This window comes from Monodon monoceros, unplaced genomic scaffold (genome assembly GCF_005190385.1).
Source record: "Monodon monoceros isolate NGI ecotype Baffin Bay Population unplaced genomic scaffold, NGI_Narwhal_1 Super_Scaffold_20, whole genome shotgun sequence".
Lineage (NCBI taxonomy): Eukaryota > Metazoa > Chordata > Mammalia > Artiodactyla > Monodontidae > Monodon > Monodon monoceros.
The window spans coordinates 113,694,496-113,709,342 of NW_021703777.1; positions in this window are offsets into that span (position 1 = coordinate 113,694,496).

Genomic DNA, 14,847 nt, shown 5'->3' on the forward strand with positions numbered 1-14,847 from the left:
TTTCATTTATTGTGCTGTTCATCATTGTGTGTTTGCTCCTTAGCTCTTCTAGCTCCTTGTTAAATGTTTCTTGTATTTTCTTCATTCTATTGCTAACATTTTGGATCAACTTTACTATCATTACTCTGAATTCTTTTTCAGGTAGACTGCCTATTTCCTCTTCATTTGATTGGTCTGGTGGGTGTTTACCTTGCTCCTTCATCTGCTGCATATTTCTCTGTCTTCTCATTTTTTTTAATTTACTGTGTTCGGGATCCCCTTTTTGCAAGCGTCAGGTTCATAGTTCCCATTGTTTTTGGTGTCTATCCCCAGTGGGTGAGATTGGCTCAGTGGCTTGTATAGGCTTCTGGGTGGAGGGGACTGCAGATGGAAAAAGATATTCCCTGCAAATGGAAATCAAAAGAAAGCTGGAGTAGCAATTCTCATATCAGACAAAATAGACTTAAAATAAAGACTATTACAAGAGACAAAGAAGGACACTACATAATGATGAAGGGATCAATCCAAGAAGAAGATATAACAATTGTAAATATTTATGCACCCAACATAGGAGCACCTCAATACATAAGGCAAATGTTAACAGCCATATAAGGGGAAATCAACAGGAACACAATAATAGCAGGGGACTTTAACACCCCACTTTCACCAATGGACAGATATCCAAAATGAAAATAAATAATTAAATACAAGCTTTAAATGACACATTAAACAAGATGGACTTAGCTGTATTTATAGGACATTCCATCCAAAAAAAACAGAATACTCTTTCTTCTCAAGTGCTTATGGAATATTCTCCAGGATAGATCATAGTTTGGGCTGCAAATCAAGCCTTGGTAAATTGAAGAAAATAGAAATTGTACCAAGTATCTTTTCTGAACACAATGCTATGAGACTAGGTATCAATTACAGTAAAACAAAAAACAAACAAACAAAAAAACCTGTAAAAAACACAAGCACATGAAGGCTAAAAATTATGCTATTAAATAATGCAGAGGTCGCTGAGGAAGTCAAAGAGGAGATCAAAAAATACCTAGAAACAAATGACAATGAAAACATAATGAACCAAAATCTATGGGATGCAGCAAAATCAGTTCCAAGAGGGAAATTTATAGCAATACAAGCCTACCTCAAGAAACAAGAAAAATCTCAAATAAGCAACCTAACCTTACACCTAAAGCAATTAGAGAAAGAAGAACAAAAAATTCCTAAGTTAGCAGGAGGAAAGAAATTATAAAGATCAGATCAGAAATAAATGAAAAAGAAATGAAGGGAACAATAACAAAGATCAATAAAACTAAAAGCTTGTTCTTGAGAAAATAAAATTGATGAACCATTAGCCAGACTCATCAAGAAATAAAGGGATAAGACTCAAATCAACAAAATTAGAAATGAAAAAGGACAAGTAACAACTGACATTGCAGAAATACAAAGGATCATGAGAGATTACTACAAGCAACTGTATATCAAAACAAATCACAGCCTGGAAGAAATGCACAAATTCTTAGAAAAGCACAACCTTCCACGACTGAACAAGGAAGAAGTAGAAAATATAAAGACACCAATCACAAGAAATGAAATTGAAACTGTGATTTAAAATCTTCAGGACAAGAAGGCTTCACAGGTGAATTCTATCAAACATTTAGAGAAGAGCTAACACCTACACTTCTCAAATTCTTCCAAAATATAGCAGAGGGAGGAATACTCCCAAACTTATTCTACAAAGCCACCATCACCCTGATACCAAAACGAAACAAAGATGTCACAAAAAAAACTACAGGCCAATATCACTGATGAACATATATGCAAAAATCCTCAACAAAATACTAGCAAATAGAACCCAGCAGCACATTAAAAGGATCATACACCATGATCAAGTGGGGTTTATCCCAGGAATGCAAGGATTCTTCAAAATACATAAATCAGTCAATGTGATACACCATATTAACAAATTGAAGGATAAAAACCATATGATCATCTCAATAGATGCATAAAAATCTTTTGACAAAATTCAACACCCATTTATGATAAAAACTCTCCAGAAAGTATGCACAGAGGGAACCTACCTCAACATAATGTAGGTCATGTATGACAAACCCACAGACAACGTCCTTCTCAATGGTGAAAAACTGAAACCATTTCCACTAAGATCAGGAGCAAGACAAGGTTGCTCACTCTCACCACTCTTATTCAACATAGTTTTGGAAGTTTTAGCCACAGCAATCAGAGAAGAAAAAGAAATAAGAGGAATCCAAATAGGAAAAGAAGAAGTATAACTGTCACTGTTTGCAGATGACATGATACTGTACATAGAGAATCCAAAATATGCTACCAGAAAATTACTAGACCTAATCAATGAATTTGGTAAAGTGGCAGGATACAAAATTAATGCACAGAAATCTCTTGCATTCTTATACACTAATGATGGAAAATCAGAAAGAGAAATTAATGAAACACTCTGATTTAACCATTGCAACAAAAAGAATAAAATACCTAGGAATAAACTTACCTAAGGAGACAAAAGACCTGCATGCACAAAACTGTAAGACAATGATGAAAGAAATTAAAGACAATACAAACAGATGGAGAGATATACCATGTTCTTGGATTGGAAGAATCAACATTGTGAAAATGACCAAACTACCCAAAGCAATCTACAGATTCAGTGTAATCCCTATCAAACTAGCACTGGCATTTGTCACAGAACTAGAACAAAAAATTTCAGTTTGTCTGGAAACACAAAAGACCCCAAATAGACAAAGCAATCTTGAGAAAGAAAAATGAAGCTCAAGGAATCAGGCTCCCTGGCTTCAGACTATACTACAAAGCACAGTAACCAAGACAGTATGATACTGGCCCCAAAATAGAAATATAGATCAATGGAACAGGATAGAAAGCGCAGAGATAACTACACTCACATATGGTCTCCTTATCTTTGATAAAGCAGGCAAGAATATACAATGGAGAAAAGACAGCCTCTTCAATAAGTGGCGCTGGGAAAACTGGAGAGCTACATGTAAAAGAATGAAATTAGAACACTTTCTAACACCATACAGAAAAATAAAATCAAAATAAATTAAACCTAAATGTAAGGCTAGACACTATAAAACTCTTAGAGGAAAACATAGGCAGAACACTCTGTGACAAAAACCACAGCAAGATCCTTTTTGACCCACCTCCTAGAGAAATGGAAATAAAAGCAAAAGTAAACAAATGGGACCTAATGAAACTTAAAAGCTTTTGCACAACAAAGGACCCATAAACAAGAGGAAAAGACACCTCTCAGAATGGGAGGAAATATTTACAAATGAAGCAACTGGCAAAGGGTTAACCTCCAAAATTTACAAGCAGCTTATGCAACTCAATATCAAAAACCAAACAACCCAATCCAAAAATGGGCAGAAAATCTAAATAGACATTTCTCCAAAGAAAATATGCAGATTGCCAACAAACACATGAAAGGTTGCTCAACATCACTAATTATTAGAGAAATGCAAATCAAAACTACAATGAGGTATCACCTCACAGCAGTCAGAATGGCCATCATCAAAAAATCTACAAACAGGAAATGCTGGAGAGGATGTGGAGAAAAGGGGACCCTCTTGCACGATTGGTGGTAAATTGATACAGCCACTATGGAGAACAGTATGGAGGTTCCTTAGAAAACTAAAAATAGAACTACCATATGACCCAGCAATCCCACTGCTGGGCATATACCCTGAGAAAACCATAATTCAAAAAGGGTCATGTACCACAATATTCATTGCAGCTCTATTTACAATAGGCAGGACATGGAAGCAGCCTAAATGTCCATCGACAGTTGAATGGATAAAGAATATGTGGCAGATGTATACAATGGAATATTACTCAGCCATAAAAAGGAACGAAATTGAGTTATTTATAGTGAGGTGGATGGACATAGAGTCTGTCATACAGAGTGAAGCAAGTCAGAAAGAGAAAAACAAATACCATATGCTAACACATATATATGGAATCTGAGAAAAAAAAATGGTTCTGATGCACCTAGGGGCAGGACTGGAATAAAGATGCAGACGTAGAGAATGGACTTTAGGACACAGGGAGGGGGAAGGGTAAGCTCGGATGAAGTGAGAGAGTGGCATTGACATATATACAATACCAAATTTAAAATAGATAGCTAGTGGGAAGCAGATGTATAGCCCCGTGAGATCAGCTCAGTGCTCTGTGACCACTTAGAGAGGTGGGATAGGGAGAGTGGGAGGGAGATGATATGGTGATATATGTATACATATAGCTGATTAACTTTGTTATACAACAGAAACTAACAGAACATTGTAAAGCAATTATACTCCAATAAAGATGTTAAAAAATAAAGAAAGAAGGTATCAAAAAAAAAAAGAAATATACAAAAACACATAGAGATGTATTTCCAATGGATTTGGGGTTACCTAAGTTCTTTTGGGTTCTTGCATTCTTGAAATACTTAGGGAAAGAGAACAAGATTCAAGTGATTCTCATAGTCTCCAAGGTAGAGCTGGTGAAGTTGTGAGTGCTGGAAAGGAAGTGGGCTGACAGTTTCATCAGGCAAGGAGGTGTCAGTAGGATGCAGCCTTGAAAATGTGGAGAGATAAAGGCAAGTATTTAGGTCAATATATATTCATATTAGTATTCTAATAACAAAAAGTAAAAACAACCCAAGTATATCATCAATTGTATTATATATTTTCATGTTGAAAAGCCCATATTCCCATGATTATTTAATTATTATAAGAAGTCAAATGGAAAAAGAAGAAAGCAAACCACCTGAAATTTGTATTTGATTTATTTGAAAACTAAATGTGTACAAAAAAAAGGAAGGAAGTTAACCAAATGTTAACAATGGTAATTGTTTTTAGGATATTATTATTTCACTTACTTAGTAATATATTTTCTCTATTTTCTTCCAAAGCAATATATTAACATTACAATTAGATAAGTTCTTGTTGATACAAAATTTGACAGAAACAGAAAAATTATTTGTTTTCAAAAGATATTCACTGAGCATATGCTATGTGCTTCTTTCTCTACTAGGAGTTGGAATACTCTGGAAAGGGAGAGAAAATTTCCACATCCTCATAAAGCTTAGTGTCAGGCACTAAGCAAACAAGCAAGCAAACAACTGAACAAAAGTCTGACAATGAAAGGGGCTACAGAGAAAAGCGGAAACAAATAACTGAATCCAAACAACCTAACACAGCTAAGGAATGCCCTAAATATTGTCTTGTGGATCAGTTTAATTGGGTATTCAGGAAAACATTTCTTAGGTTGCTAGATGACACTGAAAACTGAAAAACAGGTAAGCTTAACCTTTAACTTTTACAATTGTGCTTATCTTCTCAGTTTGAATACCCAAAAATGTAATGTTTAGGTAATATCAATATGAATATAAACAAAACAGTTTCCATTTTTATTTTGCTATTTAATTTCTTCATGCAAATAATATTCTCTGACTACATTTGATACCCAATGGAGAAAATCAGTGGTTGATTGACTTTTAGTTATTTCTTTACATTTTCCTATGGTTAATAGGAGCGGTTTTACTTATTTCTTTAACTTTCTATTTGGCAAGGGTATTAGACCGCTGGATAGCCAGGTAATGAATTAACAAAGGTTTCTTTCAAAATTATAATATCAGAATTTTAGTGATGACTCAGGAATTACCTTTTCCTTCTTAACATTTAGCTATTGGTTTTTAAGCTCTTAACACAAACTAAAAGATTCATACACATTGCCATAAACAGAAAAAAAACTTTAACCGATGTCATAAAAACTTGCTTAAGAATAGAAGTGTCTTAGCCAATTTCAGTCTGGCTTCCCTGAACTCAGAAAGACATATACCCCTTGGTTTTTCTCTTGCTTGTCAGATTACAAATAGACTTCATTGCTGGAAAATTTAAAAATTTGTATATAAAATTTTTCAGATATAACCAAATAAACATGACTGTAACATATTTGCTTAATTTTCTCTTGCACATACTGACTAATGTATATTTTTTCACTTTAAAAATAGATTCAAACAAAAACAAAATATAAGCACTCTGCTGGATTTATTCATGTGAAATTATTTCTTATACGTATTTTATGATTGTAATTTTAGGTACATGATTTTTCATATTGCAAGTTACATTTTACAACACAATTATACATTTAATATCAAAATAATGCTGCTTAAAGATCTTATTATTCTTTCATATGTTATCTAAAAAGCTAAAATATAAATATTTAGATTAATGACAGAATACATTAGATTATTATATATATTTCATTAATTTTATATGTAAAAAATCAAATTCACATAATTAAAACTCAAAGTAATTCATGTTGAGAAAATATTTCTCTATGGATTTCTATTTACTTTCGTGCAACTATATTAGAATATTTTCAAAATATGACATGGGCATAAGCTGAAGATAGAGTAATCAGAGTATTCATAAGAAAAGGAATAGGGCTCTATTATGGAAACTTAATTTATAGGTAATTTTTTTTCCATAATAGCCTCAATAAAATGTATATATCTCAGCCTCCACTTTTGGAAGGAAGAGTCAACTCTTGGGGAAATACAACTTCTTCTTATCTGTTATACAATGTGTAAATAAACCATGTTGTACATTTTGTGCTTTTAAATGCTTATCCATATTAACACAAGTTAAACTTTAAACCAATCTACTTGCAGAAGTGAACCTTTTATTATATTATAGGGAATAATTATTAAACATATATCCTCTCTTACCTTAAGCAATTCACTAATCTTTCAATTTTGACTTTTTTAATTGAAGTGGTTATGGGATATCAATTTTGAAATATGCATAATTCTATTGTCAAGGTAAAATATGATCTAACAAATACAAAAAATGTATTAAAACTGAATATTCATAAAACTTTTTAAAGATCACAATCTAGAAACTATTCAATATCTTTACCCACTTTCTACTGAGCACAGAGTAACCCTCCATTAACACATGCATCATTATTAAATGTGCTAATTTTCGTCAAAGCTCTGTGACTCTATCCTTTGCCCATATGACTCTCAAAGCCTATGAGATTCACTTTAAAAATAGGGGATTGAACCTGATTGCCTTTAGGGTTTGTTTAGATTTATAGAGTGGTTATGAGTGTGGACTCAGGAGCCAAAATATGTGGAACTGAATTCCCAATTCTCAATTTAATCTCTGTGTGGCTTCTGTAGTTTGTGAAAAAAATAGGGGTGATTAGAATTATATTTTGAAAGCACAGCGTGTTTGTAAGGCGATTGAACTATTCTATAATTGGGCTATGGGGCCATATAGTTTTTTGATGGGTCAGATAATATTTCTAATCAATCACAAGGCTTATTCTCTTTATCTAAATTCGAGATGTGGGCAAGAATAGCAAAAGTTTTCACTTGTTTATATGTTATTATTGATTATTAGTTGTGCAGATTCCTTTATAATCTTTAGAAAGATCCCAAAACTGTGCACAAATAAGATAAATCAAATGGTTTATTTATGAAATATTATTTCACAATTAATATGTATCATTAGATACAAATATTCTAGCACAAAATAGTGACTGCATTCTCTAATCATCTTTTTAAATGAGAACAAATTATCATTGATCTTATCTAAATGAAACTCATAAAGCTCATGTACATATAGTAGGTCAAAAAGGAGCAAATCACAAATGTAATATTTTTGGCTATCCTTTCTAGATACAAGTTGTTCATAACAGTGTTAAAATAAAGCAAATATGCAAATTATACAGGGTTATTTACATGCACATCGCACAACAGTAAATCCCCACTGTGTTTTCATCCTGAGTCCTATTTCAACATCATTATCACTGACAGGGCAGTGTTAAGTAAGGCAGTGTTAGCTTTTAGGAACACATTTATGATATACTAATCAATTATTTACAATCCTAGAGAAAACAGAGACGTTTAAATGCACACAATATTTATAGATGCTCTAGCTACCGCTGCTGCTAAAAGAAGTCAGGCAGAAGAATATGTTTTATGTCATAAAACCAAGTAAAATCTTGCCTTTGTAAATTGGGAGAATCTTGACTTTTCTGGAAACTTGTTTTTAAAAGGAAACTAAATGTTACTACTTAGAAGTTAGTTAACTCTGGTAATAATGGCTTTTAAACAGAAAATTAATAGCACTAATTTAAACTTAGTTTTGAAGTATCCTCACTCAGATTTTTTAAGGGTTTGCCTTTATTAGCTGAACCAAAAATTTAAGCAAAGTAATTTCATGCTTTCATGTGGAACAGTATTTTCTGATTCTAACGTAAATTAACAATGTGACTTTTCAAAAATAGTGTATGAATGGACTCCAAGATTATTTAAGTAAAATAAAGAATATCTTCAATATTGTACTTTAAAAGGGAAAATTTGGGAAATAGCATATTTGCCAAGGTTGAAGTATTGTTTCTGAAGGTAAGGTGGTGGGTTCTAAAGTCTTACATGTGGTTTCAAATTCCGATTTCCTCATTTCATTTTGATTTATTTTGAACAATTAAAAAAATTCTGAGTTTTTCTTTCTTCATTTCGTATATCGGAATAAGAATAGAATCCACCTTGCAAAGTCATCTGTGGGTGCGTGTGATAATCTATGTAGAACACTCAGCATAGTAACCTTCATAAAGGAAGCCATAACATGAATGGTTATAATTCAAGTAAGGATGCTGCCTTGCTTTAAAAATTTGTATTATAAAAACATTTAAATGTTTACAAAAATAGAGAATTATTTAAATTATTTATTTAAAATGCATGGCAAAATTTAGAAGTAACCAACGTGACTGCATAATTTTAAGTACATGGCAAATATCATCATGAGCAAAATAAGAAACCAAATGAAATAATGTAGCAGAAATGTAATAATTCTTGCATAAAAAAGTCATCTCAAAATAGAAGATAAAAGAGTACTAACTCTAAAGAAAAAGTAACTAGAAACATGAACAGAACAAATGTATTTTTAACCATATGAAAAGATTCTAAACCTTTCATAATAAGAAAAATGAAAATTAAGAAAACATTTTTCACCTATCAGATTGGCAAAATGAAGAATTTGAAAACGCTCTTATTGGCAAAGTTATGGAAAATTCTCACATGATGGAAATAAGAATCAGTACAATCTCTATAAAAAAATGAACTTGACCATAACTAAAAAACTGTTTATCTGTTTACTGTTTGGCCCAACAATCCCATTCTAGAAATACATCTCAAAGATCCATAGGCAAAAATATGAAAACACAATATGTATAAGACGCCTGGTAATAGCAAAAGCCTGAAAGCAAATAAAGTAGCCATCACTAGGGGACTGGCTGAATAAACAATGGTGCATCAAGGACGTAGAATACTGAGAGCAATAACAAACAAAAATAACCTTAGAATATTACTAGGAATCCAGTATGGCATGATCTTCAGAGAATATTATTAATTGAAAAAAGCAAAGTTGATAAAACTGTTTATACACTCAGTACTATAAGAGAGATGTTAATACAAACAAGTATATATACATATGTATGTTTGTAAATGTAAATACATGTAAGATATTTCATATAACTATATATATTATGATATATATGACACAATATGAATTTCTTATATTAAAACAGAATAATAAACAAGATTTAAAAGGAAAGATTATTTAACAGGAGGAAAAGAGCAGGGTTCAAGGGACAGAGATAGAAGCAGTATTTCTTTAGATTATTGTTTTCAAATACAATTTAAATTTTTCTGGACTCTAGAAATGTAGCAAATATCCAATACTTTTAAAAATTAAAACTGTTTATGGAGTCAATAAATACTGTCCTGAAAATAATAGAGTATTTTAATTTAGAGATTTTTCAGATGTATGTAAAGTAAAACATATTAGAACAGGATATAGTGAAATATTATTTTCACTAAATCTTTCTTATTCTACTGAAGTTGTTTCTATATTACTGTGCTTGTCTTAGAATTAATGTCACATGAAGGCTAGAAATAGGATGAAATACGTTTCTACATTAGTGTGCCAATAACAAAGATAATATCAAAAATTATTTAATGGTGCTAACAATAAGAAAGTAAGAAATTCTGTAGAATGAAACTAATCGTGATTATTCCAAGTGTCCGAATATATGTTGGTATTTGTTCTGAAATGAAAAGCCTAATACACACCGTTTGCTTTTAGACTGATTTAGGCAACATCTTTCACCTATTCCCTCTAGCAGTGATCCAGGTCCTATACTAAAAATGTTACACAGGGGACGAGGGGAAGATGGCAGAAGAGTAAGACGTGGAGATCACCTTCCTCCCCACAGATACACCAGAAATACATCTACACATGGAACAACTCCTACAGAACACCTACTGAACGCTGGCAGAAGACCTCAGACCTCCCAAAAGGCAAGAAACTCCCCACGTACATGGGTAGGGCAAAAGAAAAAAGAATAAACAGAGACAAAAGGATAGGGACGGGACCTGCATCAGTGGGAGGGAGCCGTGAAGGAGGAAACGTTTCCACACACTAGGAGCCCCTTCGCGGGCGGAGACTGCGGGTGGCGGAGGTGGGGGAAGCTTCGGAGCCGCGGAGGAGAGCACAGCAACAGGGGTGTGGAGGGCAAAGCGGAGAGATTCCCGCACAGAGGATCAGGGCCGACCGGCACTCACCAGCCCGAGAGGCTTGTCTGCTCACCCGCCGGGGCGGGCGGGGCTGGGAGCTGAGGCTCCGGCTTTGGTAGGAACGCAGGGAGAGGACTGGGGTTGGCGGCGTGAACATAGCCTGAAGGGGGTTAGTGCGCCACGGCTATCCGGGAGGGAGTCCGGGAAAAGGTCTGGCGCCGCCGAAGAGGCAAGAGACTTTCTCTTCCCTCTTTGTTTCCTGGTGCGCGAGGAGAGGGGATTAAGAGCGCTGCTTAAAGGAGCTCCAGAGACGGGCGCGAGCCGCGGCTAAAAGCGCGGACCCCGGAGGCCGGCATGAGACGCTAAGGCTGCTGCTGCCTCCACCAAGAAGCCTGTGTGCGAGCACAGGTCACTATCCACATCCCTCTTCCGGGGAGCCTGTGCGGCCCGCCACTGCCAGGGTCCCGGGATCCAGGGACAGCTCCCCCGGGAGAACGCACGGCACGCCTCAGGCTGGTGCAACGTCACGCCAGCCTCTGCCGCCCCAGGCTCACCCTGCACTCCGTGCCCCTCACTCCCCCGGGCGTGAGTGAGCCAGAGCCCCTGAATCAGCCACTCCTTTAACCCCGTCCTGTCTGAGCGAAACACAGACGCCCTCCGGCGACCTACACGCAGAGGCTGAGCCCCGGGAGCTGTGAGAACAAAGAAGAGAAAGGGAAATCTCTCCCAGCAGCCTCAGAAGCAGCAGATTAAAGCTCCACAATCAACTTGATGTACCCTGCATCTGTGGAATACATGAATAGACAACGAATCATCCCAAATTGAGGAGGTGGACTTTGAGAGAAAGATTTATGATTTTTTCCCCTTTTCCTCTTTTTCTGAGTGTGTATGGGTAAGCTTCTGTGTGAGATTTTGTCTGTATAGCTTTGCTTCCACCATTTGTCCTAAGGTTCTATCCATCCGTTTTTTTTTTAATTTTTTTCTCAATAATTATTTTTTAATTTAATAACTTTATTATATTTTACTTTATTTTATTTTACTTTATCTTCTTTCTTTCTTTTTTCCTCCCTTCCCTCCTTCCTTCCTTCCTTCCTTCCTCCCTCTGTCCCTCCCTCCCTCCTTTCTTTCTTTTTTCCTTCTTTTCTTCTTCCCTCCTTCCTTCCTTCTTTTCTTTCTTTCTTTCTCTTTCTTTCTTTCCTTCTTTCTTTCTTTCTTTCTTTCTTTCTTTCTTTCTTTCTTTCTTTCTTTCTTTCTTCCTATTTCTACTAATTCTTTCTCTCTACTTTTTCTCCCTTTTCTTCTGAGCCGTCTAGATGAATGGCTCTTGGTACTGCATCCAGGAGTCAGTGCTGTGCCTCTGAGGTGGGAGAGCCAACTTCAGGACACTGGTCAACAAGAGACCTCCCAGCTCCACATAATATCAAACAGTGAAAATCTCCCAGAGATCTCCAATTCAACGCCAGCACCCAGCTTCACTCAACAACCAGCAAGCTACAGTGCTGGACAACCTATGCAAAACAACTAGCAAAACAGGAACACAACCCCACCCATTAGCAGAGAGGCTGCCTAAAATCATAATAAGTCCACAGACACCCCAAAACACACCACCAGACATGGACCTGCCCACCAGAAAGACAAGATCCAGCCTCATCCACCAGAACACAGGCAATTGTCCCCTCCACCAGGAAGCCTACACAACCCACTGAAACAACCTTAGCCACTGGGGACAGACACCAAAAACAACGGGAACTATGAACCTGCAGCCTGCAAAAAGGAGACCCCAAACACAGTAAGATAAGCAAAATGAGAAGACAGAAAAACACACAGCAGATGAAGGAGCAAGAAGAAAACCCACCAGACCTAACAAATGCAGAGGAAATAGACAGCCTACCTGAAAAAGAATTCAGAATAATAATAAAGGTGATCCACAATCTTGGAAATAGAATAGACAAAATGCAAGAAACATTTCACAAGGACCTAGAAGAACTAAAGATGAAACAAACAACGATGAACAACACAATAAATGAAATTAAAAATACTCTAGATGGGATCAATAGCAGAATAACTGAGGCAGAAGAACGAATAAGTGACCTGGAAGATAAAATAGTGGAAATAACTACTGCAGAGCAGAATAAAGAAAAAAGAATGAAAAGAACTGAGGACAGTCTCAGAGACCTCTGGGACAACATTAAACGCACCAACATTCGAATTATAGGGGTTCCAGAAGAAGAAGAGAAAAAGAAAGGGACTGAGAAAATATTTGAAGAGATTATAGTTGAAAACGTCCCTAATATGGGAAAGAAAATAGTTAATCAAGTCCAGGAAGCACAGAGAGTCCCATACAGGATAAATCCAAGGAGAAATACGCCAAGACACATATTAATCAAACTATCAAAAATTAAATACAAAGAAAGCATATTAAAAGCAGCAAGGGAAAAACAACAAATAACACACAAGGGAATCCCCATAAGGTTAACAGCTGATCTTTTAGCAGAAACTCTGCAAGCCAGAAGGGACAGGCAGGACATATTTAAAGTGATGAAGGAGAAAAACCTGCAACCAAGATTAATCTACTCAGCAAGGATCTCATTCAGATTTGATGGAGAAATTAAAAGCTTTACAGACAAGCAAAAGCTGAGAGAGTTCAGCACCACCAAACCAGCTTTATAACAAATGCTAAAGGAACTTCTCTAGGCAAGAAACCCAAGAGAAGGAAAAGACCTACAAAAGCAATCGCAAAGCAATTTAGAAAATGTGAATAGGAACATACATATTGATAATTACCTTAAATGTAAATGGATTAAGTGCTCCCACCAAAATACACAGATTGGCTGAATGGATACAAGAGACCCACTTCAGACCTAGAGACACATACAGACTGAAAGTGAGGGGATGGAAAAAGATATTCCATGCAAATGGAAACCAAAGGAAAGCTGGAGTAGCAATTTTCATATCAGACAAAATAGACTTTAAAATAAAGACTATTAGAAGAGACAAAGAAGGACACTACATAATGATCAAGGATCGATCCAAGAAGAATATATAACAATTGTAAATATTTATGCACCCAACAGAGGAGCACCTCAATACATAAGGCAAATACTAAAAGCCATAAAAGGGGAAATCGACAGTAACATATTCATAGTAGGGGACTTTAACACCACACTTTCACCAATGGACAGATCATCCAAAATGAAAATAAAAAAGGAAACACAAGCTTTAAATGATATATTAAACAAGATGGACTTAATTGATATTTATAGGACATTCCATCCAAAAACGACGGAATACACATTTTTCTCAAGTGCTCATGGAACATTCTCCAGGATAGATCATATCTTGTGCCAAAAATCAAGCCTTGGTAAATTTAAGAAAATTGAAATTGTATTAAGTATCTTTTCAGACCACAATGCTATGAGACTAGATATCAATTACAGGAAAAGATCTGTAAGAAATACAAACACACGGAGGCTAAACAATACAATACTTAATAACGAAGTGATCACTAAAGAAATCAAAGAGGAAATAAAAAAATACCTAGAAACAAATGACAATGGACACACGATGACCCAAAACCTATGGGTTGCAGCAAAAGCAGTTCTAAGAGGGAGTTTATAGCAATACAAGCCCACCTTAAGAAACAGGAAACATCTCGAATAAACAACCTAACCTTACACCTAAAACAATTAGAGAAGGAAGAACAAAAAACCCCTAAAGTTAGCAGAAGGAAAGAAATCATAAAAATTAGATCAGAAATAAATGAAATAGAAATGAAGGAAACGATAGCAAAGATCAATAAAACTAAAAGAAGTTGAAAACGCCTTTTCAGCAGGAGTCATGAGCTGGTTCTTTGAGAAGATAAACAAAATTGATAAACCATTAACCAGACTCATCAATAAAAAAAGGGAGAAGACTCAAATCAATAGAATTAGAAATGAAAAAGGAGAAGTAAAAACTGACACTGCAGAAATACAAAAGATCATGAGAGATTACTACAAGCAACTCTATGCCAATAAAATGGACAACCTGGAAGAAATGGACGAATTCTTAGAAAGGCACAAGCTGCCAAGACTGAATCAGGAAGAAATAGAAAATATGAACAGACCAAACACAAGCACTGACATTGAAACTGTGATTAAAAATCTTCCAACAAACAAAAGCCCAGGACCACATGGCTTCACAGGCGAATTCTATCAAACATTTAGAGAAGAACTAACACCTATTCTTCTCAAACTCTTCAAAAATAT